We start from the raw sequence: 27,673 nt of genomic DNA on the forward strand, positions 1-27,673 counted from the left end.
TTTCGTGCTTCCTCATATTGGACTTTCCGCTCAAGGATTTCACACTTTTCCTTTTCCTCGGTAACGAGGGTTTCGAGTTCCTTAATGGTGATGGTGTGCTTACTCACCATCTCCATAAGCATACGAAACATAGTGAGTTTCTTTCCTTTGAGGGAGCATGAACTTATTAAGTTTAGCAATCATAGGATCATCTAGATCATCATCCTCATAGCTATCCTCCGCATCAAGGTACTCATCACTAGGAGTAGAAGGTGTGAAAAGAGGAGGATTTGATCGTGGAGTTACCTTGACCTTGTCAGAAGAGCTTTGGTCCTCTCCTTCTTCAACCATGGCCTTTGCCATTAGGCACTTGTGAGCGTTGCCCTTGTAATATTTCATGTAGTTGTAGGTGACCACATCACCACTCTTGTTTACTAACCTCAACGTGTTTTGAGAGTCTTGAGCAACTCCGGCAACACCACTAACATCATCCGGATCAGATTCTTCTTGAGCAACCATTGCCATTCCATCTCTCTTCTTGAGCTTGGAGTTCAAAGGATTTGGCAACTTCTTCTTGGGAAAGGTCTTGGGAAACCTTGGTTTATCTTCTCTCTTCTCATAAGGGCACTCGTTGGAGAAGTGACTGGTTTCTTCACAGTTGTAGCATTTTCTCACTTTCTTCTTTTGAAATCTTCCCTTGAATTTTCCGGCGCTAAACTTCTTGACAAAAAGAGCCATGTCTTCATATGAAGGTCCCTCGTCAGAGTCAATCTCATTACCATCTTCATCATCATCATCATCTTCTTCTTCTTCACTTTGCTCATCTTCACATACTTGCTTGGCCTTCAATGTAAGATTGATTTTTGATGATGGGGAACCATGCATGGCAAGATGTTTTGTGGCATTGCCCTTTGACTCTTCAAATAGTTGGAAGGTGGATATGATGTCATATGTAGTCATTTCCTTGAAGATATGGTGTTGTCTTATGTCCCACACAATTTGATGATGATATGGAGCAAGAGCATGAAGCAACTTATCCACAAGAAACCTCTTAGTCATATTGAATCCATCTTGTGTCTTGTCACACTCACATGACTCAATATTCGCAGTGAGAGTCATGAGACGCTCAAGGAGTTGATTGGGGGTTTCACCTTTTTCCATACAAAATTTTTGCAATTGCCCCTTGGCAATTTCATATTGAGCACTCCGGAGGGTAGAAGTGCCAGTCCTGGATCATATAATACTTTCTCATAGTTCCTTGGCACTTTTGATGTCTATGAACGGTCTCCTTTTCTTTTCATCCATACCTCTCCTTATACACATGATTGCCGTGTCATTGAGGTTCTTGTCATATATTTCTCTTGGTGTGGGTTCTTTGGATCAACCACATGATAGCCATACTCTATAATCTCCAGCATCTCATCGTTTCCATATCGAAGATGATCCTGCATAGCAACTTTCCACAAGGCAAAATCGGTAGTAGCAGTAAGTAAAGGAGGTTTGCCTTGAGGATTATATCTTGGTTTCTCAACCTGAGGTCTTGCATAAAGCCAAGGAACACTGGCGTGTTCATTGCTAGGAGGTTGTTGACCAAGTGATGATGTAGGCACGGTTGGCCTCGGACCCACACCACTTGAGTGTGGTGCAAGCACCGCGGACAACGTGGCTAATCTCAGTTGGACCAAGGCCTCAAGAGAAGCATCATGCTCCTCTTTTTGCTTAGCAAGGGCCCATTCTAGATCCTGAGACGTAAAGGACTTGACTTCAGAAGAAGCCTCGCCTTTATCCTTAGAATCTACAACCAGGGGAGTCCCATTTGGGTTCATCTCGCTCTAGGGCGGTTAAGCCACAAGAATAGAGCACGAGGCTCTGATACTAATTGAAAGGATCGAGATGGACCTAGAGGGGGGGTGAATAGGTACAATTACAAATTTTAATTATTACTTGGCAATTTTTAGGCAATAATGCGGAATATGAAGATGAGCCTAACAATTGCACGTGAGCACAAAGTACTAAGCAAATAACACAAACACGTAAGTAGGCAAGCACAATATAATGTACGTAATTGTAAAGAGACAAGTAACCACAAGTAGAGAGTTAAGGTTAGGAATAACCGCAACTCCGGGAGACGAGGATGTAAGCCGATGTTCACTTCCTTGGAGGGAAGCTAGTCACCGTTAGAGGGGTGGATGTTACCACGAAGGCACACCAACGCCACGAAGGCTCACCCTATTCTCCCTTTGAGACAACACCACGGAGGCGTTTCTCAACCATTAGTGGTAGACCTTGGGGTGGTCTCCAAACCCTCACAAACTTTTCCGAGGGTAATCACAAAGTTTGATTCCTCTCCGAATGACTCCTACCGCCTAGGAGTCTCCAACCTCCAAGAGTAACAAGAACGATGGGGAAATGCTCAAAACTTGCTCAAGTCACAAATTCCTTTGGTGCAAAGAAGGGGAAGAAGTGGATCTATCACTTGATTGGAGAACTTCTCTCAAATGCTCCTAGAACACTTGGGAATCTAGGATTTAGTGTGGATGAATGAGAGAGAGAGTGAGGAGTGTTCTTGTGAGGCTCAAAGTGAATGGTCAACCCTATCCCGTGGAAGGGAAGGGTATATATATAGGTGGTGGGAAGAAGTGACCGTTTGGGGTACAGGATGGCCAGACGTCCGGAGAACGTCGGACGTCCGGAGGCCCAAATGGGTCCGGACGTCCGACAGCCATCGGACGACCGGCCGCTGTGAAAAGTGTGACCCACAATCCAGTGTACAGGATACGGACGTCCGAGCGGGGCCAGACATCCGTAAGAATGCTTCTGTTGTGAAAGTGTCGGACGTCCGGAGGGTTCCGGACATCCGTAGAAAAGTTTCTGTTGTGGAAGTGTCGGACGTCCGGAGGGTTCCGGACATCCGTGTAAATGCTTCTGTTGTGGAAGTGTCGGACGTCCGGAAGTGTCCGGACGTCCGTGCAATCAAGAAGGACCGGACGTCCGTAGAACACCGGACGTCCGAAGGCAAGGTATAGAGATAGTAACTTTTGAGCAAGTTTTTCACTAGATCCATCGATCCCCTCTTAATAGTGCGGGATCCCTATACTCAAGAACAAACCATAAATGAAGTCAACATCTTGTATCTCCATTATTGAGTTATATGCTTTTGTCCCTAGTCATGATCCATGCACACGGTCTTTGGAACATAATCCTGAGATATACTTGATAAACATGATTAGTCCCGAGCATATGTGTTGCCATCAACATCAAAATATGATTAAGGGCATGATTGCACTTTCACAAACACTTTTGCCCTTGTTTTGGACTCTAACTTGTATGATTTGAATGGAACTAACCCGGACTGATGCTGTTTTCAGCAGAACTGCCATGGTGTTATTTTTTGTGCAGAAAATAAAAATTCTCGGAATGTCCTGAAACTCCACGGAACACCTTAGAAAAAATAAAGAAAAATCCTCGCAAAATATGAAACCAGGGGGCCCACACCCTACTCACGAGGGTGGGGGCGCGACCCCCCTGGGCGCGCCCCCTTGCCTCGTGGGCCCCCTGGTGGCCCTTCGACGCCAACTCCAACTCCATATATTGGCTTTCGGGGAGAAAAAAATCAGAGAGAAGAAATCATCGTGTTTTACGATACGGAGCCGCCGCCAAGCCCTAATCTCTCTCAGGAGGGCTGATCTGGAGTCTGTTCGGGGCTCCGGAGAGGGGGATTCGTCGCTGTCGTCATCATCAACCATCCTCCATCACCAATTTCATGATGCTCACCGCTGTGCGTGAGTAATTTCATCGTAGGCTTGCTGGACGGTGATGGGTTGGATGAGATTTATCATGTAATCGAGTTAGTTTTGTTAGGGTTTGATCCCTAGTATCCATTATGTTCTGCGATTGATGTTGCTATGACTTTGCTATGCTTAATGCTTGTCACTAGGGCCCGAGTGCCATGATTTCAGATCTGAACCTATTATGTTTTCATGAATATATGTGTGTTCTAGATCCTATCTTGCAAGTCTATAGTCACCTACTATGTGTTATGATCCGGCAACCCCGAAGTGACAATAATCAGGACCACTCCCGGTGATGACCGTAGTTTGAGGAGTTCATGTATTCACTATGTGCTAATGCTTTGTTCCGGTTCTCTATTAAAAGGATGCCTTAATATCCCTTAGTTTCCAATAGGACCCCGCTGCCATGGGAGGGTAGGACAAAAGATGTCATGCAAGTTCTTTTCCATAAGCACCTATGACTATATACGAAATACATGCCTACATTACATTGATTGAACTGGAGCTAGTTCTGTGTCACCCTATGTTATGACTGCTACATGATGAACCACATCTGGCATAATTATCCATCCCTAATCCGCTGCCTACGAGTTTTCCATATACTGGTTACACTTATTTACTTTTCCGTTGCTACTGTTACAATCACTACAAAATACCAAAAACATTACTTTTGCTGTCTTTACTTTTGTTACCGTTACCACCACTATCATATTACTTTGCTACTAAACACTTTGCTGCAGATAGTAAGTTTCCAGGTGTGGTTGAATTGACAACTCAGCTGCTAATACTTGAGAATATTCTTTAGCTCCCCTTGTGTCGAATCAATAAATTTGGGTTGAATACTCTACCCTCGAAAACTGTTGCGATCCCCTATACTTGTGGGTTATCAAGACTAATTTTTGGCGCCGTTGCCGGGGAGCATAGCTCTATTCTTTGAGTCACTTGGGATTTATATCTGCTGGACACTACGATGAACTTGAAAGATGATCAAACTACTATTTTTCCCTCAACTACGAGGGGAGGTAAGGAACTGCCATCTAGCCTTGCACTAGATTCTCCTTCTATTATGAGTAGGTTTGCGACACCTAAACCTACTACTGCTATTGATTCTGATATATCGCACGTTATTGATGATGCCACTTCTGCAATGCATGATACTTATGATGAAACTACTTCTATGCTTGATACTACTGTGCCACTTGGTGAATATCTTGATGAGCAAATTGCTAGGTCTAGAGAAAGAGAAATTATTGAACCTGAACACGATGATGTTAGTGATGATGAACCTATGCCTGCTATTCCTGAGGGTTATCTTTTTGATGCTGAATCTTCTGAGGCTATTCTTGCTTGCCAGGATGAACATGAATGTAAGAGGTTGCTAGTTAAATGGAGTGAAGAATCTTTTAGAGGTAGAATGAAACCCGACCCTGCTTTTGCTACCTCGCCTATCTGTGTGCCTGATCAGGATTATTATGATTTTTCTATTGATCCAGATATAATTACTTTGGTTGAATCTGATCCTTTTTATGGCTATGAATCTGAAACTGTTGTGGTACATCTTTCTAAGTTAAATGATATAGCTGCCCTATTTACTAATAATGAGAGATCGCGCTACCTTTATTTACTTAAGATATTTCCGTTCTCATTAAAGGGTGATGCTAAGATATGGTATAATTCTCTTGATCCTGGTTGTGTGCAAAGTCCCCAGGATATGATTTATTACTTCTCTGCTAAATATTTCCCTGCTCATAAGAAACAAGCTGCTTTGAGGGAAATATACACTTTTGTGCAAATTGAAGAAGAGAGTCTCCCACAAGCTTAGGGGAGGCTTCTCAAGTTACTTAATGCTTTGCCTGATCATCCTCTTAAGAAACCTAAAATATTTGATATCTTTTATAATGGACTAACTGATGCTTCTAAAGATTACCTAGATAGTTGTGCTGGTTCTCTTTTCAGGGAAAGAACACCGGATGATGCTGAACTTCTATTGAATAATATGTTGGCTAATGAAAATAATTGGGCACCTCCCAAGCTACCTCGTGAGCCAGTTCCAGAGCCAATTACTGAGCCTATTCCTAAACCAACTCCGAAGAAGAGAGGTGTTCTATTTCTCAGTCCCGAAGATATGCAAGAGGCAAAGAAATCTATGAAAGAAAAAGGTATTAAAGTTGAAGATGTTAAGAATTTACCTCCTATTGAAGAAATACATGGTCTTAATTTACCGCCTACTGAAGAAGTATATGATCTCAATTACTTATTTAATGAAGAACCTCCCGATATCCCGACACAGGTAGTAAAGGTAAATTCTCTCTATAGATATGATAAAGTTGAAGTCCCTCCTACTAAAATTGCTAGCCAGTGCTTGGATGAGTTTGATGACTTTATGTTTAAGCAAAATGATTTTAATGCTTATTTTGGTAGACAATTAAAACAGAATGCCTTTATGATTAAACGTTTGGGTGATTATATGGCTGATATTAGAGGTGAACTTAAACTTGTTAGCAAACATGCTTCTATGGTTACTACTCAAGTAGAACAAGTACTTAAAGCTCAGAAAGAAGTGCTTGATGAAATGAATAGTAAGAAAAATGATTATGCTGTTAGAGTGGCTACTAGAACCGGTAGAATGACTCAGGAACCTTTGTATCCTGAAGGCCACCCTAAGAGCATCGAGCAAGATTCTCAGAGAAACGATATTGATATACCTAGTTCTTCTAAGAGGAAGAAAAAGAAAAATGATAGGACTTTGCAAACTTCTAGTGAACCTATCGCTGAACCACCTGAGAATCCAAATGATATCTCTATTTCTGATGTTGAAACACAATCAGGTGATGAACATGAACCCAGTGATAATGTTAATGATAATGTTCATGTTGATGCTCAACCTAGTAATAATAATGATGTAGAAGTTGAACCTGCTGTTGATCTTGATAACCCACAATCAAAGAATCAACGTTATGATAAAAGAGACTTATTTGCTAGGAAACATAGTAAAGAAAGGGAACCATGGGTTCAGAAACCCATGCCTTTTCCTCCGAAACCATCCAAGAAAAAGGATGATGAGGATTTTGAGCGCTTTGCTGAAATGATTAGACCCATCTTTTTGCGTATGCGATTAACTGATGTGATCAAGACAAATCTTTATGCTAAATATATGAAGGATATTATTACTAATAAAAGAAAGATACCTGAAGCTGAAATTTCCACCATGCTTGCTAATTATACTTTTAAGGGTGGAATACCAAAGAAACTTGGAGATCCCGGAGTACCTACTATACCATGCTCCATTAAAAGAAGTTAGGTTAAAACTGCTTTATGTGATCTTGGAGCCGGTGTTAGTGTTATGCCTCTCTCTTTATATCGTAGACTTGAATTGAATAAGTTGACTCCTACTGAAATATCTTTGCAAATGGCTGATAAATCAACTTCTATACCTGTCGGTATTTGTGAGGATGTGCCTGTTGTGGTTGCAAACGGTACTATTTTAATGGACTTTGTTATTCTTGATATTCCCGAGGATGATAGTATGTCTATTATTCTTGGAAGACCTTTCCTTAATACTGCAGGGGCTGTTATTGATTGCACCAAAGGCAATGTCACTTTTCATGTTAATGGCAATGAGCACACGGTACATTTTCCAAGGAAACAACCTCAAGTCTATAATATCAACTCTATTGGAAAAGTTCCATCGATTATATTTGGAGGTTTTGAATTTCCTCTCCCTACTGTCAAGAAAAAGTATGATATTCTTATTGTTGGGGATTTTCATATCCCCGTTGAGGTAACTTAGTGTCATTCGAAATTTCTCCGGTTCCGGGATTATTCGGAATGAGTTTGTTAACAAGACTTGATCAACCTTGTTAGTGGGTTCATTTTGATGATCACGAGATGGATGGAACTAGAAGCACAACCTTCTGTACCCTCTTTATATTCTTTGTTACTTAGTAGAAATAAAATAAAATAGTATTTTTCTGTCTGTTTCCTGACTTATCCGTGCAATATAAAAATATCCCGAAAATAAAAGTCCTCAAAATGCCATGCCAATTTAATATGATTTTTTCGGGAATATTTGAGAATTTACTGTGCAAAAATTACCACGGGGGGAGCTGCCACCTGGCCACGAGGGTGGAGGGCACGCCCTACCCCCCTGGGCGCGCCCCCCTGCCTCGTGGGCCCATGATGGCCCTCCTCCACTTATTCCTGCACCCATCTTCTTCCTCTGTCTCACACAAACACGAAAAACCAACTCAAGCACGAGTTCCAGCCCCCGTTGTTGTGATTTTCGATCTCCTTGCTCAAAGCACCTCTCGCAAAACTGCTTGGGGAGATTGTTCCTTGGTATGTGACTCCTCCATTGGTCCAATTAGTTTTTGTTCTAGTGCTTTATTCATTGCAAATTTGTGCTGCATAGGTGACCATGTTCTTGAGCTTGCATGTCAAATTTATATGGTTCCAAGTAGTTCTAATGCTTTATATAGGCCCTAGGCACTTGTGGGAGTTGTTACTATCAATTTTATTGAAGTTGGTTCACTTTTATTTGAAGTTACTAAAAATTTCAGAAATTTTTCAGAGGAAACAATATGCTTAGGAGGATGTTCCAAGGTGGTCCTTCAAGGAAGCAAGGTCCCAGACTTGCAATATGTAATGCTGATGAGGAACCACCAAGAGACGCTCTTGTGAGGCCTTGTGAATGGCCGTCGGAAAATTTTATGAATCAAGTGGGAATCAAAGAAGAGTTTAGCACATATTTGAGTAACGCCGGTCTTGAGGACTTTGAAGCCGACAAATGCCCCCAGTATCATGATCTCACAAGTTCATTTGTGAGGAGGTTTGAGTTTTTAACTTCGGGAAATTATCTTTCAGTCATGTTTGACCTTTATGATAAATCTTATACCATGGACTTAGAGGATTTTACTTCTGCTTGCAAACTTCCATCTTGGGGTAATGTCAGGGATCCCCCTAAATCTGAATATAGAGACTTTCTTGCTAGAATAACTGTGGGGGAATCTAGAGATATAACGCAAGCTACTATAGGGAGCATTCACTTTCCTGCTATACATTATTTTGCTCTCTTCATAGGTAGATGCATAAATGCTAAGGATGAAGCATGTCACATGTGTGTCCCTGATCTCAGTATTCTCAGGAGTGCTGTGTTAGGAGACCAATCTTATCATTTGGGAGCCATAGTAGCTCGCAGGTTGCATCGGAATAGACATAGCGGAGATTTCTTTGGAGGAATTTATGCAACCCGCTTAGCTAATTTTCTTGAGGTAGACATTCATGAGGGTGACATGGAGTTACCCCCTTCTTATTTAGATTTTGATTCTATGGTTTGCCATCAGTTTGTTGAGAGGACTGAACCACCTCTCCAGTATCGACTAATCTTTGACAGACGTCGTGTAGTCCGTATTGCTCTTCCTGCTCATGCTTTCTTTGATTCACAGGCAAAAAGAAGATACATTATTACCAGAGAGGAGGCAGATGAGTACTAAAGGAGAGTGGAGGCTGCTCGACTCCACGCTACAGCTCAGGCGGTGATAGCCGCTGCGTCACGGTACGACCCCAGCTTCACCTACGGATATCCGCCAGGCCATCCCTGGCATTAGACCAACTTAGGCCAAAAGCCTAAGCTTGGGGGAGTACGTATTTCCCACCGACATTACATTCATGTTCACACACACTCATTGCTAGATGTCGGTGCTCATACTCTTTCACTGTATTATCCATGCTAGTTTAAATTTCTTTTTCTAGCTTTCTTCTTGTGTGTTTGATAAACCTTAAGAAAAGCCAAAAAAATTAGTTAGTTTACTTTCCATGCTTGTAGTAGAATTAAAAAGAGAACCCAAAAATATTTCCCGTTCTTCTTTTTACTTGTTGGGAGCTTTCCCGTGTAAATAGTTTTTATTTCTTTTCCTTTCTTTGGGGGTCGAGAAGACTATATTGAAAATGCTTAGTGGCTCTTATATGCATGATTGTTTAAACTTAGAGCCCGTATTACTTGTCTTCTCTCTTGAGTTGAATGCTTGCAGATTCCAACTTAGTCCAATGCACGTGCACTCTTATTATTATACACACCGTTCGGTCGTGCGAGTGAAAGGCAATAATGATGATATATGATGGACTTATTGAGAAGAGAAAAGCTGGTACGAACTCGACCTCTTTTGTTTTTGTAAATATGATGATTCATCGTGCCTGATTCAGCTATTATGAAGTAAACATATTTGCAATGACATTTAGAGATTATAGTTGCTTGTGCCATGCTTAATTAGCTATGAGTTATAATGGTTTACCTTGCGTGCCAACATGCTATTAGAATGATTATGATATGGTATGATGGGGTGGTATCCTCCTTTAAATGCATTGAGTGACTCGACTTGGCACATGTTCACGCATGTAGTTGAATCCAATCAACATAGCCTTCATGATATTTATGTTCATGGTGGATTATATCCTACTCATGCTTGTACTCGGTGTCAATTAATTTTAATGCATGTTTAGGACTGTTGTCGCTCTCTCAGTTGGTCGCTTCCCAGTCTTTTGCTAGCCTTCACCTGTACTAAGCGGGAATACTGCTTGTGCATCCAAACTCCTTAATCCCCAAAGTTATTCCATATGAGTCCACTATACCTACCTATATGCGGTATTTACCTGCCGTTCCAAGTAAATTTGTATGTGCCAAACTCTAAACCTTCAAATAAACATTCTGTTTTGCATGCTCGAATAGCTCATATGTCAACTAGAGCTGCCCTTATCTTCCGTGTTAGGCAGGTTATTCTCAAGAGGAGTGGACTCCGCTCCTCATTCATGAGAAAATGGCTGGTATTCGAGATGCCCAGTCCCATGCTTTGTGCAAACTAAATCAAAATAACTGCAAACAAAACTCCCCTTGGGACCCGTTGAATGTTGGAGGCACTCATTGTTTCGAGCAAGCCATGGATTGATGCTTGTGGAGGAAGGCGAGTATAAACTTTACCATTCTGTTTGGGAACCGCCTATAATCTGTTTAGCATGGAAGATATCGTCGTCTTTTAGTTGTCATGTTGACAATGAAAGTATGCCGCTCAAAATATAATTTATCTCTATTTCAAAATCGAGCTCTGGCACCTCTACAAATCTCTGCTTCCCTCTGCGAAGGGCCTATCTATTTACTTTTATGTTGAGTCATCACCCGTCTTATTAAAAAGCACCCGCTGGAGAGCACACTGTCGTTTGCATTCATTATTATTGGTTTATATTGGGTATGACTTGACTGGATCTCTTTTACCATGAATTACAATGTTTAGTCAGTCCTTGATCTTTAAAGGTGCTCTGCATTTATGTTTTGCGGTCTCAGAAAGGGCTAGCGAGATACCATTTTGTTATACCATGTTATGATTATTTTGAGAAAGTGTTGTCACCCGAGTTTTATTATTATGGCTCGCTAGCTGATTATGCTATTGATATGAGTAATTGTGAGACCTACGTGTCATTGTGAGTATGGTTAGTTCATAATAATTGCTGAGACTTGAATGCTGGCTTTTCATGTTTACAACAACAAGAGCAAACAGAGTTTGTAAAAGTTTTTCTTTTTCTCTTTCAGTTTGTCAATTGAATTGCTTGAGGACAAGCAAGGGTTTAAGCTTGGGGGAGTTGATACGTCTCTGTCGTATCTACTTTTCCAAACACTTTTGCCCTTGTTTTGGACTCTAACTTGTATGATTTGAATGGAACTAACCTGGACTGACGCTGTTTTCAGCAGAACTGCCATGGTGTTGTTTTTTGTGCAGAAAATAAAAATTCTTGGAATGTCCTGAAACTCCACGGAACACCTTAGAAAAAATAAAGAAAAATCCTCGCAAAAGATGAAGACCAGGGGGCCCACACCCTGCTTACGAGGGTGGGGGGCGCGCCCCCCCTTGGCGCGCCCCCCTACCTCGTGGGCCCCCTGGTGGCCCTCTAACGCCAACTCCAACTCCATATATTGACTTTCGGGGAGAAAAAAAATCAGAGAGAAGAAATCATCACGTTTTACAATATGGAGCCGCCGCCAAGCCCTAATCTCTCTCGGGAGGGCTGATCTGGAGTCCGTTCGGGGCTTCGGAGAGGGGGATTCATCGCCGTCGTCATCATCAACCATCCTCCATCACCAATTTCATGATGCTCATCGTCGTGCGTGAGTAATTGCATCGTAGGCTTGCTGGACGGTGATGGGTTGGATGAGATTTATCATGTAATCGAGTTAGTTTTGTTAGGGTTTGATCCCTAGTATCCATTATGTTCTGAGATTGATGTTGCTATGACTTTGCTATGCTTAATGCTAGTCACTAGGGCCCGAGTGCCATGATTTCAGATCTGAACCTATTATGTTTTCATGAATATATGTGTGTTCTAGATCCTATCTTGCAAGTCTATAGTCACCTACTATGTGTTATGATCCGGCAACCCCGAAGTGACAATAATCGGGACCACTCCCAGCGATGACCGTAGTTTGAGGAGTTCATGTATTCACTATGTGATAATGCTTTGTTCCGGTTCTCTATTAAAATGAGGCCTTAATATCCCTTAGTTTCCAATAGGACCCCGCTGCCACGGGAGGGTAGGACAAAAGATGTCATGCAAGTTCTTTTCCATAAGCACGTATGACTATATACAGAATACATGCCTACATTACATTGATGAACTGGAGCTAGTTCTGTGTCACCCTATGTTATGACTGCTACATGATGAACCACATCCGGCATAATTATCCATCGCTAATCCGGTGCCTACAAGTTTTCCATATACTGGTTTACACTTATTTACTTTTCCGTGGCTACTGTTACAATCACTACAAAATACCAAAAACATTACTTTTGCTGTCTTTACTTTTGTTACCGTTACCACCACTATCATATTACTTTGCTACTAAACACTTTGCTGCATATACTAAGTTTCCAGGTGTGGTTGAATTGACAACTCAGCTGCTAATACTTGAGAATATTCTTTGGCTCCCCTTGTGTCGAATCAATAAATTTGGGTTGAATACTCTACCCTCGAAAACTGTTGCGATCCCCTATACTTGTGGGTTATCAATATCATAGAGCTAAAATATAAAAGTAGGTGTTGTTATCATAGAGTTAGAATATATTACTAAATATTATAAATAGCGAGTGTGGAATAATGATGGATCGGTGTGCGGCATTATCCTAGGCAATTGTTAACAAGACCGGTAGTCATCATTGCAATTTCATATGAGGGAGAGGCATAGACTAACATACTTTTTCTTCTTAGATCATATGCACTTATGATTGGAACTCTAGCAAGCATCCGCAACTACTAAAGATCATTAAGGTAAAACCCAACCATAGCATTAAAGCATCAAGTCCTCTTTATCCCATACGGCACAACCCCCTTACTCAGGCTTATGCTTCTGTCACTCAAGCAACCCACTATAAGCGAATCATGAACGTACTGCAACACCCTACAGTGGGAATCCCTCACGCTTGCGTGACACGGAGGTCACAATAGTATAGCACCAAAATAAAACATACAACTCGTACCAATCTAGATCATCAATCAACCCAAAGACAAAAGATATGTACTCAAAACATCATAGGATGGCAACACATCATTGGATCATAATATGTGGCATAAAGCACCATGTTCAAGTAGGGATTGCAGCGGGGTGCGGGAGAGTGGACCGCGTAAAAGAGATGAGGATGGTGATGATGATGGTGATGTTGATGAAGATGATTACCGCGGCGATGATTCCCCTCCCGATGGCACTCCGGCGGCACCGAGAGAGAGAGAGAGGAGGAGAGGTCCTCCCCCTTGTCCTTCCTCCTCCATGGCCCCCCCTGGATGGGGAGAGGTTCTCCCTCTGGTCTTTGGCCTTCATGGCGATGATGGCCCCTTCGGGATCCTCCTCCATGGCCTCCGGTGATGATGGCCCCCTCCAGCAGGGTGCCTGAGGGGACCTAGGTTGATTTCTCATGGCTACAGAGGCTTGCAGTGGTGGAACTTCTGATCTAGGTTATTTTCTGGAGGTTTCTATATTTATAGGAATTTTTGGCGTCGGTCTCACGTCAGGGGGGCCTCAGAATCGTCCACGAGATAGGGGCCCACACCCAGGGGGGGTGGGCGCGCCCCCACCCTCGTGGACAGTCTAGGACTCTTCTGGCCCAACTCTTTTACTCCAAGGGCTTCTTTTGGTCCATAAAGAATCATAAAAAATTGGCACGTCAATTGGACTCCGTTTGGTATTCCTTTTCTGTAAAACTCAAAAACAAGGAAAAAAACTGGCACTGGGCTCTAGGTTAATAGGTTAGTCCGAAAAATCATATAAAATAGCATATAAATGCATATAAAACATCTACAATGGATAATATAATAGCATGAATACTTCATAAATTATAGATACATTGGAGACGTATCAGCATCCCCAAGCTTAATTCCTGCTCGTCCCCGAGTAGGTAAATGATAAAAGAAATAATTTATGAAGTGTGAATGCTAGCAGGTGCACAAGTTTGATCAATGATAATTTCAATCACCTTTTCTAACATCATTATATGTCATAATAGTAGATCATCTCATAAAACTTTTCATGATCAAGTAACAAGCTATTCACATGTTTAAGTATAGATCATAAACTTTCTTGAAAACTAACAAACAGTGCTCTTAGTCATCAAACAATTGCAATTCATCTTATTTTCAGGAAGGGTCTATGTAAGAGCTTTGATTTAGCAAATCCCACATACTCAACTATCATATAGTCTTTCACAATTGCTAACACTCATGTGATATTTATGGGTTCAGAGTTTTAATTGGACACAGAGAAAGATAGGGGCTTATAGTTTTGCCTCCCAACCTTTTACCTCAAGGGTAATGTCAACAATAATACTTTATGAAAACCTACATCCAAGTGGATATATATATTCGGATCGCTCCAACACAAAGTGCTTGCCAAAGGAAAAAAGTGTAAAAAGGAAAGGTGATGATCACCATGACTCTTGTATAAGGGTAGAAGATAAAAGTAAAAGATAGGCCCTTCGCAGAGGGAAGCAGAGGTTGTCATGCGATTTTAAGGTTGGGTGCACAAAATCTTAGTGCAAAAGAACATCACTTTATATTGCCTCTTGTGATAGAGACCTTTATTATGCAGTCCGTCGCTTTTATTTCTTACCTATCACAAGTTCATATAAAGCTTATTTTCTTTGCACTAATAGATCATACATATTTAGGGAGCAATTTTTATTGCATGCACCGATGACAACTTACTTGAAGGATCTTACTCAATTCATAGGTAGGTATGGTGGACTCTCATGGAAAAACTTGTTTAAGGGATGTTTGGAAGCACAAGTAGTATTTCTACTTGGTGCAAAGAATTTGTCTAGCATGAGAGGGAAAGGCAAGCTCAACATGTTGGATGATCCAAGACAATATAACATTTCGGATATAGGAAAATATATCCCATTAAGTTGTCTTCCTTGTACAACATCAACCTTTTAGCATGTCATATTTTAATGAATGCTCACAATTACAAAAGATGTCCAAGATAGTATATTTATATGTGAAATCTCTCTTCCTTCAATATTCTTTCATGAATTGTTCAAGTGGACCAATTCTGCGTTTGCTAACTTTCAATAAGTTTACTACCTATACTTATTCTGTGTGAAGGCATTACTCCCCATGGTATAAGCATATGAAACATATATAAATTCAGATTTATGATATTCAATTCATTCAACCATTTACTCATAGGATATACGTGAAGCGCGTGAGTAAATGACAAACTACTCCAAAAAGATATAAGTGAAGAACACTAAGTAGTCAAATAATTAACTAGCCATGGGAGGATTCTTTTTAATTCAAGATTTCAGATCCAATGATTTTATTCAAACAACAAGTAAAATTGAAAATACGCTCCAAGCAAAACACATATCATGTGACGAATAAAAATATAGCTCTGAGTAAAGTATACCGATAGTTTTGAAGATGAAAGAGGGGATGCCTTCCGGGGCATCCCCAAGCTTAGGAGCTTGAGTCTTCCTTGATTATTACCTTGGTGTGCCTTGTGCATCCCCAAGCTTAGGGTCTTTCCGCTCCTTATTCTCCTCATATCAATATCTCACCCAAAGCTTGAAAACTTCAATCACACAAAACTTAACGGAACTTCGTGAGATAGGTTAGTATGATAAAGAGTAAACCATTCACTTTGGTACTATCAAAGACAAGGTTCATAATTGTTCTCACACAATGCCTACTGTACCATATCATTTCTACAATTTATATTGAGAAATATAAGCCATAGAAACTAGAAAACAAGCAAACTATGCAATGAAAACAGAATCTGTCAGAAACAGAACAGTCTGTAATGATATGAACAACAACCATACTTCTGCTACTACAAAAAATATGAAATAGATTGGTGGACGTGAGAAATTTGTCTATTAATCTTATGCAAAAAGAATCAACTCAAAATCACTCTTCTGTAAAAAATTGCAGCTAATCCCGTGAGCGCAAAGTTTCTATTTTTTACAGCAAGATCACATTAACTTTCACCCAAGTCTTACCAAAGGTCTTACTTGGAATTTTTTTGAAACAAAAGCTATAAACATGATTACTACAGTAGCTTAATCGTGTAAACACACAAAGACAACAAGGGTAGATATTGGGTTGTCACCCAACAAGCGTTTTTCTTTAATGCCTTTTAGCTAGGCATGATGATTTCAATGATGCTCACATAAAAGAAAAGAATTGAAACATAGAGAGAGCATCATGAATAATATGACTAGCACATTTAAATCTGACCCACTTCCTATGCCTAGGGATTTTGTGAGCACATAATTTATAGGAACAAGAATCAACTAGCATAGGAAGGCAAAACAAGTATAACTTCAAAACTTTAAGCACATAGAGAGGAAACTTGGCATTATTGCAACTCCTACAAGCATAAATTACTCCCTCATAATAATTTTCAGTAGCATAATGAATGAATTCAACAATATAACCATCACATAAAGCATTCTTTTCATGATCTACAAGCATAGAAATTTTTCTACTCTCCACATAAGCAAAATTCTTCTCATTCGGAATAGTGGGATCACTAATTCCTAAAGTTGACACTCTTCCAAACCCACCTTAGATGATAGTATTATTCATACTCCAAAAGATATAAGTGGAGTTCATGGAGCATTCTATAATTAATATAGACTAACCAATATCCAAGCTCAAAATATGTAAGTGAAGCACACGAAGCATTCTATAAAACCATACTCAAAAGATTTAAATGAAGCACAAAAAGCAATTCTATAAGATCATACTTAAAAGATATAAGTGAAGCACATGAAGTATTCTATAAATAAATGAAGGGCTAACTCATACTCGAATGGTTCTTAAAGGAAAAAAACACAAAGGACACAAATCATGTGAACAAAACAAAAACCGAGGTATACCGATATTTGTTGAAGAAGAAAGATGGGACGCCAACCGGGGCATCCCCAAGCTTAGATGCCTTTGGGGTGCCTTGGGCATCCCTAAGCTCGAACTCTTGCCTCTCTTTATTCTTCTCATATTGATAGCTCATCGATCTTCGGACACTTCATCCACACAAAACTTTAACAAAAACTTTGTGAGATCCGTTAGTGTAATAAAGCAAACTACCACTTTAAGGTACTGTAATGAACTCATTCTTTATTTATATTGGTGTTAAACCTACTGTATTCCAACTTCTCTATGGTTCATACCCCCCGATACTAGCCATAGATTCATCAAAATAAGCAAACAACATGCGAAAAACAGAACCTGTCAAAAACATGACAGTCTGTAGTAATCTAGAAGTTTAGTAAACTTCTGTAACTCCAAAAATTATGAAATAAATATGACAATTTGAACAATTTGTACAGAAGTAATGTGTAAAAAGTTTTAGACACATTTGACCTTCCAGTAAAAAAAAATGTAAAATCACGTGCTACAACCAAAGTTTCTGTTTTTGATCTGCACATAGTAAACAAGCAATCTAATCATGCTAAAACCAAAGCTTGGCACATTAAATTTTATAATACAATGGATATATACAAGGGGATAATTATTTACAGAGAAACTTCCATGAAAAATTCTACATTATTTCCATCAGCATGAACACAAGTGCTCAAGTCGACCCTCACTTCTTCAATGCATAATTTTCCAATCACTTCTCTTTTTGAAAAACTTTTTTAGGCATGAGAGGCAAGTATTTTTTTTGTATTTTCATTCTTTAATTTTTTTGTATGTTTCACCCACAACTAAACAGAAACCAAAAGGAAAAACAAAATCTACTTAGTGAAGAAAGCAAACAAGCACACACGAGAATATCAACCCCACGCTATTGCTCCCCGGCAATGGCGCCAGAAAAGAGCTTGATAATCCCCAAGTGCAGGGAATCATCGTAGCAATTTCCAAAGGTGGAAGTGATAAGTATGGAGTGTCGAACTCACAAGAAGCTAAAGGTAAGATCAATATTCTCTCAAGTCCTATCTGCCACTGATACGACTCTACGTACACCGAACGTTTGCTTCCAACTAGATACGAGAAATAAAACTACATTGTGGGTATGAAGAGGATAACTTTGCATGATATCGGAGAGCTAAAATATACAAGTAGGTGCTGTTATCATAAAGTTAGAATATATTACTAAATATTATAAATAGCGAGTGTGGAATAATGATGGATCGGTGTGCGGAATTATCCTAGGCAATTGTTAACAAGACTAGTAGTCGTCATTGCAATTTCATATGTGGGAGAGGCATAAGCTAACATACTTTCTCTTCTTGGATCATGTGCACTTATGACTGGAACTCTAGCAAGCATCCACAACTATAAAGATCATTAAGGTAAAACTCAACCATAGCATTAAAGCATCAAGTCCCCTTTATCCCATACGCCACAACCCCCTTACTTGGGTTTATGCTTCTGTCACTCAAGCAACCCACTATAAGCAAATCATGAACGTACTTCAACAGCCTACAACGGGAATCCCTCACGCTTGCACAACACGGAGGGCACAATAGGAGAGCACGAAAATAAAACATACAACTCGTACCAATCTAGATCATTAATCAACCCAAAGACAAAAGATATCTACTCAAAACATCATAGGATGGCAACACATCATTGGATCATAATATGTGGCATAAAGCACCATGTTCAAGTAGGGATTACAGCGGGGTGCGGGAGAGTGGACCGCATAAAAGAGATGAGGATGGTGATGATGATGGTGATGTTGATGAAGACGATCACCGCGGCGATGATTACCCTCCCGATGGCACTCCAGCGCCACCGAGAGAGAGGAGGAGAGGTCCTCCCCCTTGTGCTTCCTCCTCTATGGCCTCCCCCTGGATGGGGAGAGGTTCTCCCTCTGGTCCTTGGCCTTCATGGCGATGATGGACCCACCGAGATCCTCCTCCATGGCCTCCGGTGATGATGTCCCCCTCCGGCAGGGTGCCAGAGAGGGCCTAAATTGATTTCTCATGGCTATAGAGGCTTGCAGCGTCGGAACTTCAATCTAGGTTATTTTCTGGAGGTTTCTGTATTTATAGGAATTTTTGGCGTCGGTCTCACGTCAGGGGGGGGTCTCTGAATCATCCACAAGATAGGGGCCCACACCTAGGGGGTGGGCGCGCCCCCACCCTCGTGGTCAGCCCGGGACTCTTCTGGCCCAACTCTTGTACTCCAGGGGCATCTTTTGGTCCATAAAATATCATCAAAAATTGGCACGTGATTGGACTCCGTTTGGTATTCCTTTTCTGTAAAACTCAAAAACAAGGAAAAAACAGAAACTCGCACTAGGCTCTAGGTTAATAGGTTAGTCCCAAAAATCATATAAAATAGCATATAAATGCATATAAAACATCTACGATGAATAATATAATAACATGAATACTTCATAAATTATAGATACATTGGAGACGTATCAATGGGGCCCTCCGGGCAGCACCGCGCGAGCAATCGCGCCCCACCCCCGGGTCATGAAGGCGTCGCCGGCGTCCACGACCTCGACTTCTGCTTCTGCGTCCTGGCCACAGCATCCGTCGTGCTGCAGCCACAGCTCGACGGGTCCCCTCGGTAGTATCTCCCCCGCGAAGGGCCTCGGGAGGCGAATCCACGTGTGCGACGGCATTGCCGCGCACACCATAAACTCCTGGGCCGAGCCTTCAGCGTGAGTCCACAAAGGAGGCAGCCTCACGGCTGTCGCTCGCCTTCCTCCATGGCTTCGCTCCTCGCAGTGCCGGTCATCGTGCGCAGGACCTGGTGCGCGGGCGTACAAGGGAATCAGAAACCCCGGCAGGGCCCGTTCGTGCCAAGGTCGCGTCATCACGGCTGAGGGAGTCCTGGATTAAGGGGTCCTCGGACAACCGGACTATATACTTTGGCCGGACTGTTGGACTATGAAGATACAAGATTGAAGACCTTGTCCCGTGTCCAGATGGGACTCTCCTTTGCGTGGAAGGCAAGCTTGGATATTCGGATATGTAGATTTCCTTCTCTGTAACTGACTCTGTGTAACCCTAGTGAAAGATCGTGGATGTCGCCTAGATGGGGGGGTGAATAGGCGTTTTAAAATAATTATGGTAGAGGCTTGAACAAATGCGGAATAAACCTACCGGTTAATTTGTCAAGCACAAAACCTACAACAACTAGGCTCACCTATGTGCACCAACAACTTATGCTAAGAAAGATAAGCAACTATGTGATAGCAAGATATATGACAAAGAACAATATGGCTATCACAAAGTAAAGTGCATATGTAAAGGGCTCGGGTAAGAGATAACCAAGGCACGCGGAGACGATGATGTATCCAGAAGTTCATTGCGGATGCTAATCTCCGTTTGGAGCGGTGTGGAGGCACAATGCTCCCCAAGAAGCCACTAGGGCCACCATAATCTCCTCACGCCCTCACACAATGCAAGATGCCATGATTCCACTAAGGGACCCTTGAGGGCGGTCACCAAACCCGTACAAATGGCGACCCTTGGGGGCGGTCACCGAACCCGTACACTTTGGCAACCCTTGGGGGCGGTCACCGGTACCCGTCAAATTGCTCGGGGCGATCTCCACAACCTAATTGGAGACCCCGACGCTTGCCCGGAGCTTTACACCACAATGATTGAGCTCCGAACACCACCAACCATCTAGGGCGCCCAAGCACCCAAGAGGAACAAGCTCAAGGGTACCAAGCACCCAAGAGTAATAAGCTTCTCAAACTTCACTTCCACGTATCACCGTGGAGAACTCAAACCAATGCACCAAATGCAATGGCAAGGGCACACGGTGTGCCCAAGTCCTTCTCTCTCAAATCCCACCGAAGCAACTAATGCTAGGGAGGAAGATGAGAGGAAGAACAAGAAGGAGAGCACCAAGAACTCCAAGAACTAGCTCCAAGGGGTTCCCCTCACATAGAGGAGAAAGTAATTGGTGGAAATGTGGATCTAGATCTGCTCTCTCTTTTCCCTCAAAAACTAGCAAGAATCCATGGAGGGATTGAGAGTTAGCAAACTCGAAGAAGGTCAACAATGGGGGAAGAACACGAGCTCAAGAGATAAGGTTAAATGGGGAAGTAGACCCACTTTTATAGGTGGGGGGAAATCCAACTGTTATGCTCACAGCCCGCATAGAGCGGTACTACCGCTCGTCCTCATGGTACTACCGCTAGGGATCGCGGTACTACTGCTTGCGAGCGGTACAGAAAAAAATACTTCTGTACCTACCTCCACACGACTTGGGACGAGGTTTTTGGTCCGGAGTGGTACTACCGCTGTAGGAGCCGCGGTAGTACCGCTTTGGAGCGGTAGTAAAAAATTACATCCGCTCCAATTCGCGGTAGTACCGCTGCTGCCTTTTCAGAACACCAAAACTACCACAACTTTTGCAAACGGACTCCAAATTCAATGAAACCAAGTTTGTTGGAAAGATAGCAACAAGGGCTAACACAATCTTGAAAGAAATATCAATAAGAAGGAAAATAGAAAAGGCCCATAAGAAAAAGGTGAGAACCCTTCCTCGGATAAGAACGGTAAAACCTCCAACACCGAAAACATTATAGAAGACGCATGCAAACTCCATTTTCGATGAACTCAAGCTTGTCATCAAGATGAACATAAGCTCTAAGACTCACAAAGAGAACCAAACAAGAACCAAGAAACACGATGCAAGGATGCAATGGTTTGAGCTCTCTACTAACGATACGATCAAGCTACCAACTTGAGAGCCCCCCTTGATAGTACGGAAAACGATTCTATAACCCGGTCTCCAAACTACCACCATGAGACCGGTAAAATAGAAAACCTATCAAGGGAAAACATTTGCCTTGCACATGGTCCACTTGAGCTAGATGATGACGATCTTGACTCCCTCAAGTTGGACCACCTTTCTTGATTGCGTTGGCTCGATGAGGACTAGATGATTGCTCCCTCATAGTCCACTATGGGTGAGCCACTCTTTAGCACATCTTCACAAGTCCATTGGCACCACAATGGATGGCAAGATTCAAGCACTTGATCTCTTCGTGATGCTCCACTTGAACTTGCACATGGCAATATTGATGACAATCACCACTTGATGTCATCCTTTCCATGGGTTGTATGATATCTTCCTCTTGACGCAAGCCCATGGACACGTACCTAACACCACATAGAACTCTCACATAGACCATGGGTTAGTACACAAAGTGCAATGGACAATGCTTACCATACCATGGGATCACTTGATCCCTCTCGATACATCGTCTACGCTTTGTGAGTTGATCAACTTGATTCACTCTTGACTTAGTCTTGATCAACCTTGAATCTTTCCAACTCTCTTCATTTGGATGATGTCTTGAAGGTAAACATGAATGATGACACAATCTTGTTCTTCAAGACATGCTTGCAATAAGCTCAGCACTCACATGACCAATCTTTGGATAATTCCTTAATAGCACCTTGGTCAACTCATAAACTCCCTGAAACCAACACATGGACTTCAAGGGAAGCCTATGGACAAATCCTTCAAATATAACTCAAGACAACCATTAGTCCATAGATATTGTCATCAATTACCAAAACCAAACATGGAGGCACCGCATGTTCTTTCAATCTCCCCCGTTTTGGTAAATGATGACAATCACTTTCAAGAGAGTTTATATAAGGAATTATGCATCACCATGCAATGCAACAACCTAGTGCATGCAAATGAGATGCAAATGCCAAGGAACAAAACCAAAGCAAGAGGAGATAACTCTCTGAACTTCTCCACAAAACTCTCTGAAACTTCTCCCCCATTGGCATCGATTGCCAAAATGGGCAAAAATCTAAGAAGGCCAATATAAATTGTGGTCCTCCATAAAATGTGTATTTCTCAACAAGAGAGTGGAATGCAATACACATACCCAAAGGTAAATACTTGGAGGAACACAAACTATATTGAGGCTCAAAGATTGCTAAAGAATGATATGCCACAAAGACATAACAAAGAGAGACACAAGCAATGAAGCAGTCAAAATATACCAATTGAAGCAAGCAATCAAAGGATATCAACTGAACCAACTATACCAAGGATCCTATGAGCCACAAGAATAAATGATATTATGATATGAGCATAGGAGTGTTCTAAACAAACTAGAGAAGCTCCCCATGATTTGTGCACAAATAAGATTATTTGTATTGGATACAAAGTGCACAAGATAGGATCATAGCTCCCCCAAAATCAATAGAAACTCACATCCAGTGCAAGTGAGCATATAGGAAACAAAGCCTAGCGCTTGCAACAAGCACATGGTTGAGCAACATGTAAAAGAGGCAACTTAAGAATAGGCTCAACCAAAATGATGTGTGTGAGTCATGGCGAAGCACTTGAGAAGACTAAAATTAGGATGAGCATTAAGCATCAACATAGTCTTGAAAGAATGAGGCACACGGTGCAAGGCCTATCATTCCCACACACAACTGGCAAATGGGTTCACAAGCTTACTAATAAGCAAATAGAGAACCTATGCTTGTGACAACCCATGGTGAAGATAGACGATGAGAGGCTCATCAAGACGAGGGATACCAATTAAGATGGCAAGCCTCGTAAAGATAAGCAAGAGGAAAATAATCTTCACCACACAAGAGTGCATCAAGATGCAACGATAGAGGACACACACTCAAGGCAAAAGCTTTCACGGAGCCACCAAATAAATAACTTAAGAAAGACAAGGTGGACGTGAAAGAAAGGATATCAACTAGAGATGTAATTTCTCTCAAGTGTATAAGGTTCTAGGTAGACGAAATCAATATCTACAAAGAAGAATGTACACCCGAAATAGATACAACACGAAGGAACAAGATATCCACAAGGAAGTCATAAATATACCAATAAGATATTTGCTTGAAAGCATAGCGCTTGGCTAGATATGGTCTTATTGTATATAAATGAAGTCCAATCACACATCCATCAAAGACATCACAACTAGCAACACGAGATCATCGTTGGGATGCTTTGAGAAAGGAAACAAGTATCACAAGATATGAAATGAATATCATGCCAAGATGCAACTTACACAAGGTTGAATGCAAGAGAGGAAAGCATGAATATATACTTGTTACCGAGATATCATTGGAAGGATGTAGTAGATACCAATTGAAGGTAGATAGTAGTTCATTGATCATCCTAGCTTGACTCCAATATGCACATGGTGACAACACCTTCCTTGTGAGTGAGCCGAGCATCCAATGCATCTCCAAATTTTTTCCTATAACAACAACACAAACAAAATGGTACCCAAACTCATTGGGACCAAAGAGTTAGAAACACCAACAATACATAGGACAAACTCCACATAAATATGTGCATATAAATATGGAAATGAAATTCATGCACATCTCATCAATTTGAGACTTGGTGGAGTTTCCCCCATATATTGGGTCAAAGAGAGAAAGCATGCCAAGGAAACTACATGAAGTTAATATGCATGCTCAAGACTTTCAAGAACTGATACCAAAATACAAGGAAAATCCAAGTGAAAAAGGATACCAAATGGAGAAATCATCACTTGGAAGATATCATTAAAGATACATCAAGGAATGAGATATCCATTGGAACCCACAAAATGATATCAAACTACCAAAAGAGAGGATGGCTCCAAACAAACCAAGCTCTCTACAAAGTTTCATGATGTCACGAGTACCAAAAAGAAATGGCTTACCGTCCACCAACACACACTTAAAATGGATCACAAGTTTAGTGTTTTATAGAAAAAAGGATAGCTCCCCCACGAGCTGTGAATTATAGAGAATTTGCATTTGAATACAAAATGCACAAGGTAGGATCACCACGTTCACTATATCAAGGAAAACACTAGACAAGATCAAGAAAACAACAAGATCCTCAAGTGCACGGAAGGCAATGGGAGTTGACACAAACTTGGCAAGAGATAAGGCAAAAAAAAGCAAACACCAACATGAAGATGATCAATAATTTCTACCACACATAAGTGAGTACCAATTGTCAAACGACAAGAAGTATTTGGAAATAATTCCCGGTGGTAGATAGCAAGGATATCCGACATCATCTTCACACCAAACACAAGCAAATTGCAACTTGTAGAGCTAACATGCCACCTAGGAACAAGATAATTTACAATATCAATTCTAGGTGACAATATCTCAAATGTACACATTTTCTAGGCTAGTAATATACACATAGCATATTACTCCCCCGTAATGTGATACCAATTAAAGTTAAACAAGAGGCAAAATAACGATCCAACAAGAGATAATTAATGGACAATTTAGAATTTGAATTTCTCATGAGAAGACATACCACATAGCGACTAGATAATCTTGTAATATCAATACTAGATGGTATTCCTCATGTACACACATTTATAGGATTATGAGGTGTACAAAACATATCACTCCCCCATAATGGGATATTCCATTAATCTCTCAGAAGAGCCAACTAAGATACAAACAAGATGCATAAAAGCTCAACGTACGACACACATGTACATGATGTGCAAACCAACACACACATACTTGGTTACTCAAGATAAGCAATTGGAGGCACAACATATACAAACACATGCAAGGAACAAAACCAAAACATGCAGAGGGGCAAGTAACTTTCAATGTAAACAATTTAAGTACGAGTTACCGCAAGGAAGAACATTGGATATAACATAACTTGAGAGTCCTAATGACTTGGATTGAGAAAATATGAATGATGAAGACCCCTCAAATCTTCATAATGTAGCCAAGTCTCCAATGCCCTCCAAAAACACCTATTTATGAAGTTTGAGCTTGTTGGTCCCCAACCAAGTTAGGTCCTAAGAGGTTAGTCACAATAGGCTTGGCTACCCAAATGGTTCTTTGCTTGACACCACTTTGAGTACCAACAAACTTGGCAAACACATTTCTAACCTTATCCTTCCCAAGAGAATAGATATTATCAATAATAATTGGGTTGGATAAGTTACCACTAGTGCATGAAGAAGCGACGTGACCTTTCTCACGACATAAGTAGCAACATCTACTCTTCATTTTATTCTCACTTGATTTCTCAACAAGAGAGGCATTAACTTGAGTCTTCTTGGGAAGTGGCCTTTCTTCAACTTGAGATTGAGCATGAGATTGAACTTGTGGCCTCTTCCCTTGTTGCTTGTCACCAATGGCATTCTTCTTCAATGGGCTATATCTAACATGATGCCCTTCAGTTTTGCACTTGAAGCAAATAATCTTGGCCGAATTCTTGACTTGTTTTTGGCCCTTCTTCTTGTTGCTCTTGGACTTCTTCTTATTGGAGATGAATCCAAGTCCACCTTTGTCATTGGGGGATTTTTGCACACTCAAGATATTGTTGAGTGCGGATTTCCCTTCGTGGCTCTTTTCCAAGTCTTTCTTCAAAGAAGTGACTTGGGCCTTGAGCTCTTTGATTTCCTCTACATGGTTAGTCTCAACACAAGTACTAGAGGAAGTATAAGCTTCATCATTAGAGCAACAAGGCAAGGAAAGCAATTCATCACAAGATGTACCAACATTGTGAGTAGATGAATTACAAGGACTAGCACATGGCAATATAGTAGTTTGACTAGAAGTGGTGCTAGTATCCACATGAGGCTCACTAGATGTTACCTTAGCAATCATGGCCTCATGAGCTATCTTTAGCACATTATGGGATACTATAAGATCATCATGAGATCTTGAGAGCTTTTCATGGCTTTCTTCCAATTTCCCATAATTACTAGATAGCAATTCAAGTTGAGCCTGTAGCTCAACATTCTCCTTCAAAATGGATGCTTCATAAGTAATAGAGTTAATAGCACAAGCATCATCATTAACAACAATAGGAGGGGGCAACTTGGCAAGATCTTTTAAATAAGAAGCTTCAAGTTTAGCATGAGACTCGGTGAGTTTGATGAGCTCACCCTTGATGACCCTTGAGCCATTTTCGAGGTGCTCAAAATCCTCAAGGAGTCTAGCATGAGCAACTTCAAGCTTAGCATTTTTAGTTTTGAAATCATTGGCCACCTCAAGATTTCTATCATGAGATTCCCTCACTCTAGATAATTCTAGAGCAAAAGTCTCCTCAAGAGATTCGGAGGTGGTTTGTTCATGTTCAAGAGCTTGAGATAGCTCCATGATCTCATTTGCTTAATCACGCTCATGAGCTTCCATTTTCTCAATGATGACCTCATGCTCCTCTAGATGAGTTTCGAACTCCTCAATGTATTTCTTGCCTTCAATGGCAATGGACGTTATTTCCATGAAGTTGGAATGAGCAATTTTATTTTTATGAAGAGCTTTAAAAATCATTTCCCCCTTAGTTTTTAAGGAGGCAACATTACCATTCTCTTCATCGTTAGCATCATCATCATTAGCATCAACATCATCATCAAGAGACATATTGGGGTTCAAAGTAGGAGATACCTTTGACGCCTTAGCCATAAGGCA

This window comes from Triticum aestivum, chromosome 3B (assembly GCF_018294505.1).
Source record: "Triticum aestivum cultivar Chinese Spring chromosome 3B, IWGSC CS RefSeq v2.1, whole genome shotgun sequence".
Classification (NCBI taxonomy): domain Eukaryota; kingdom Viridiplantae; phylum Streptophyta; class Magnoliopsida; order Poales; family Poaceae; genus Triticum; species Triticum aestivum.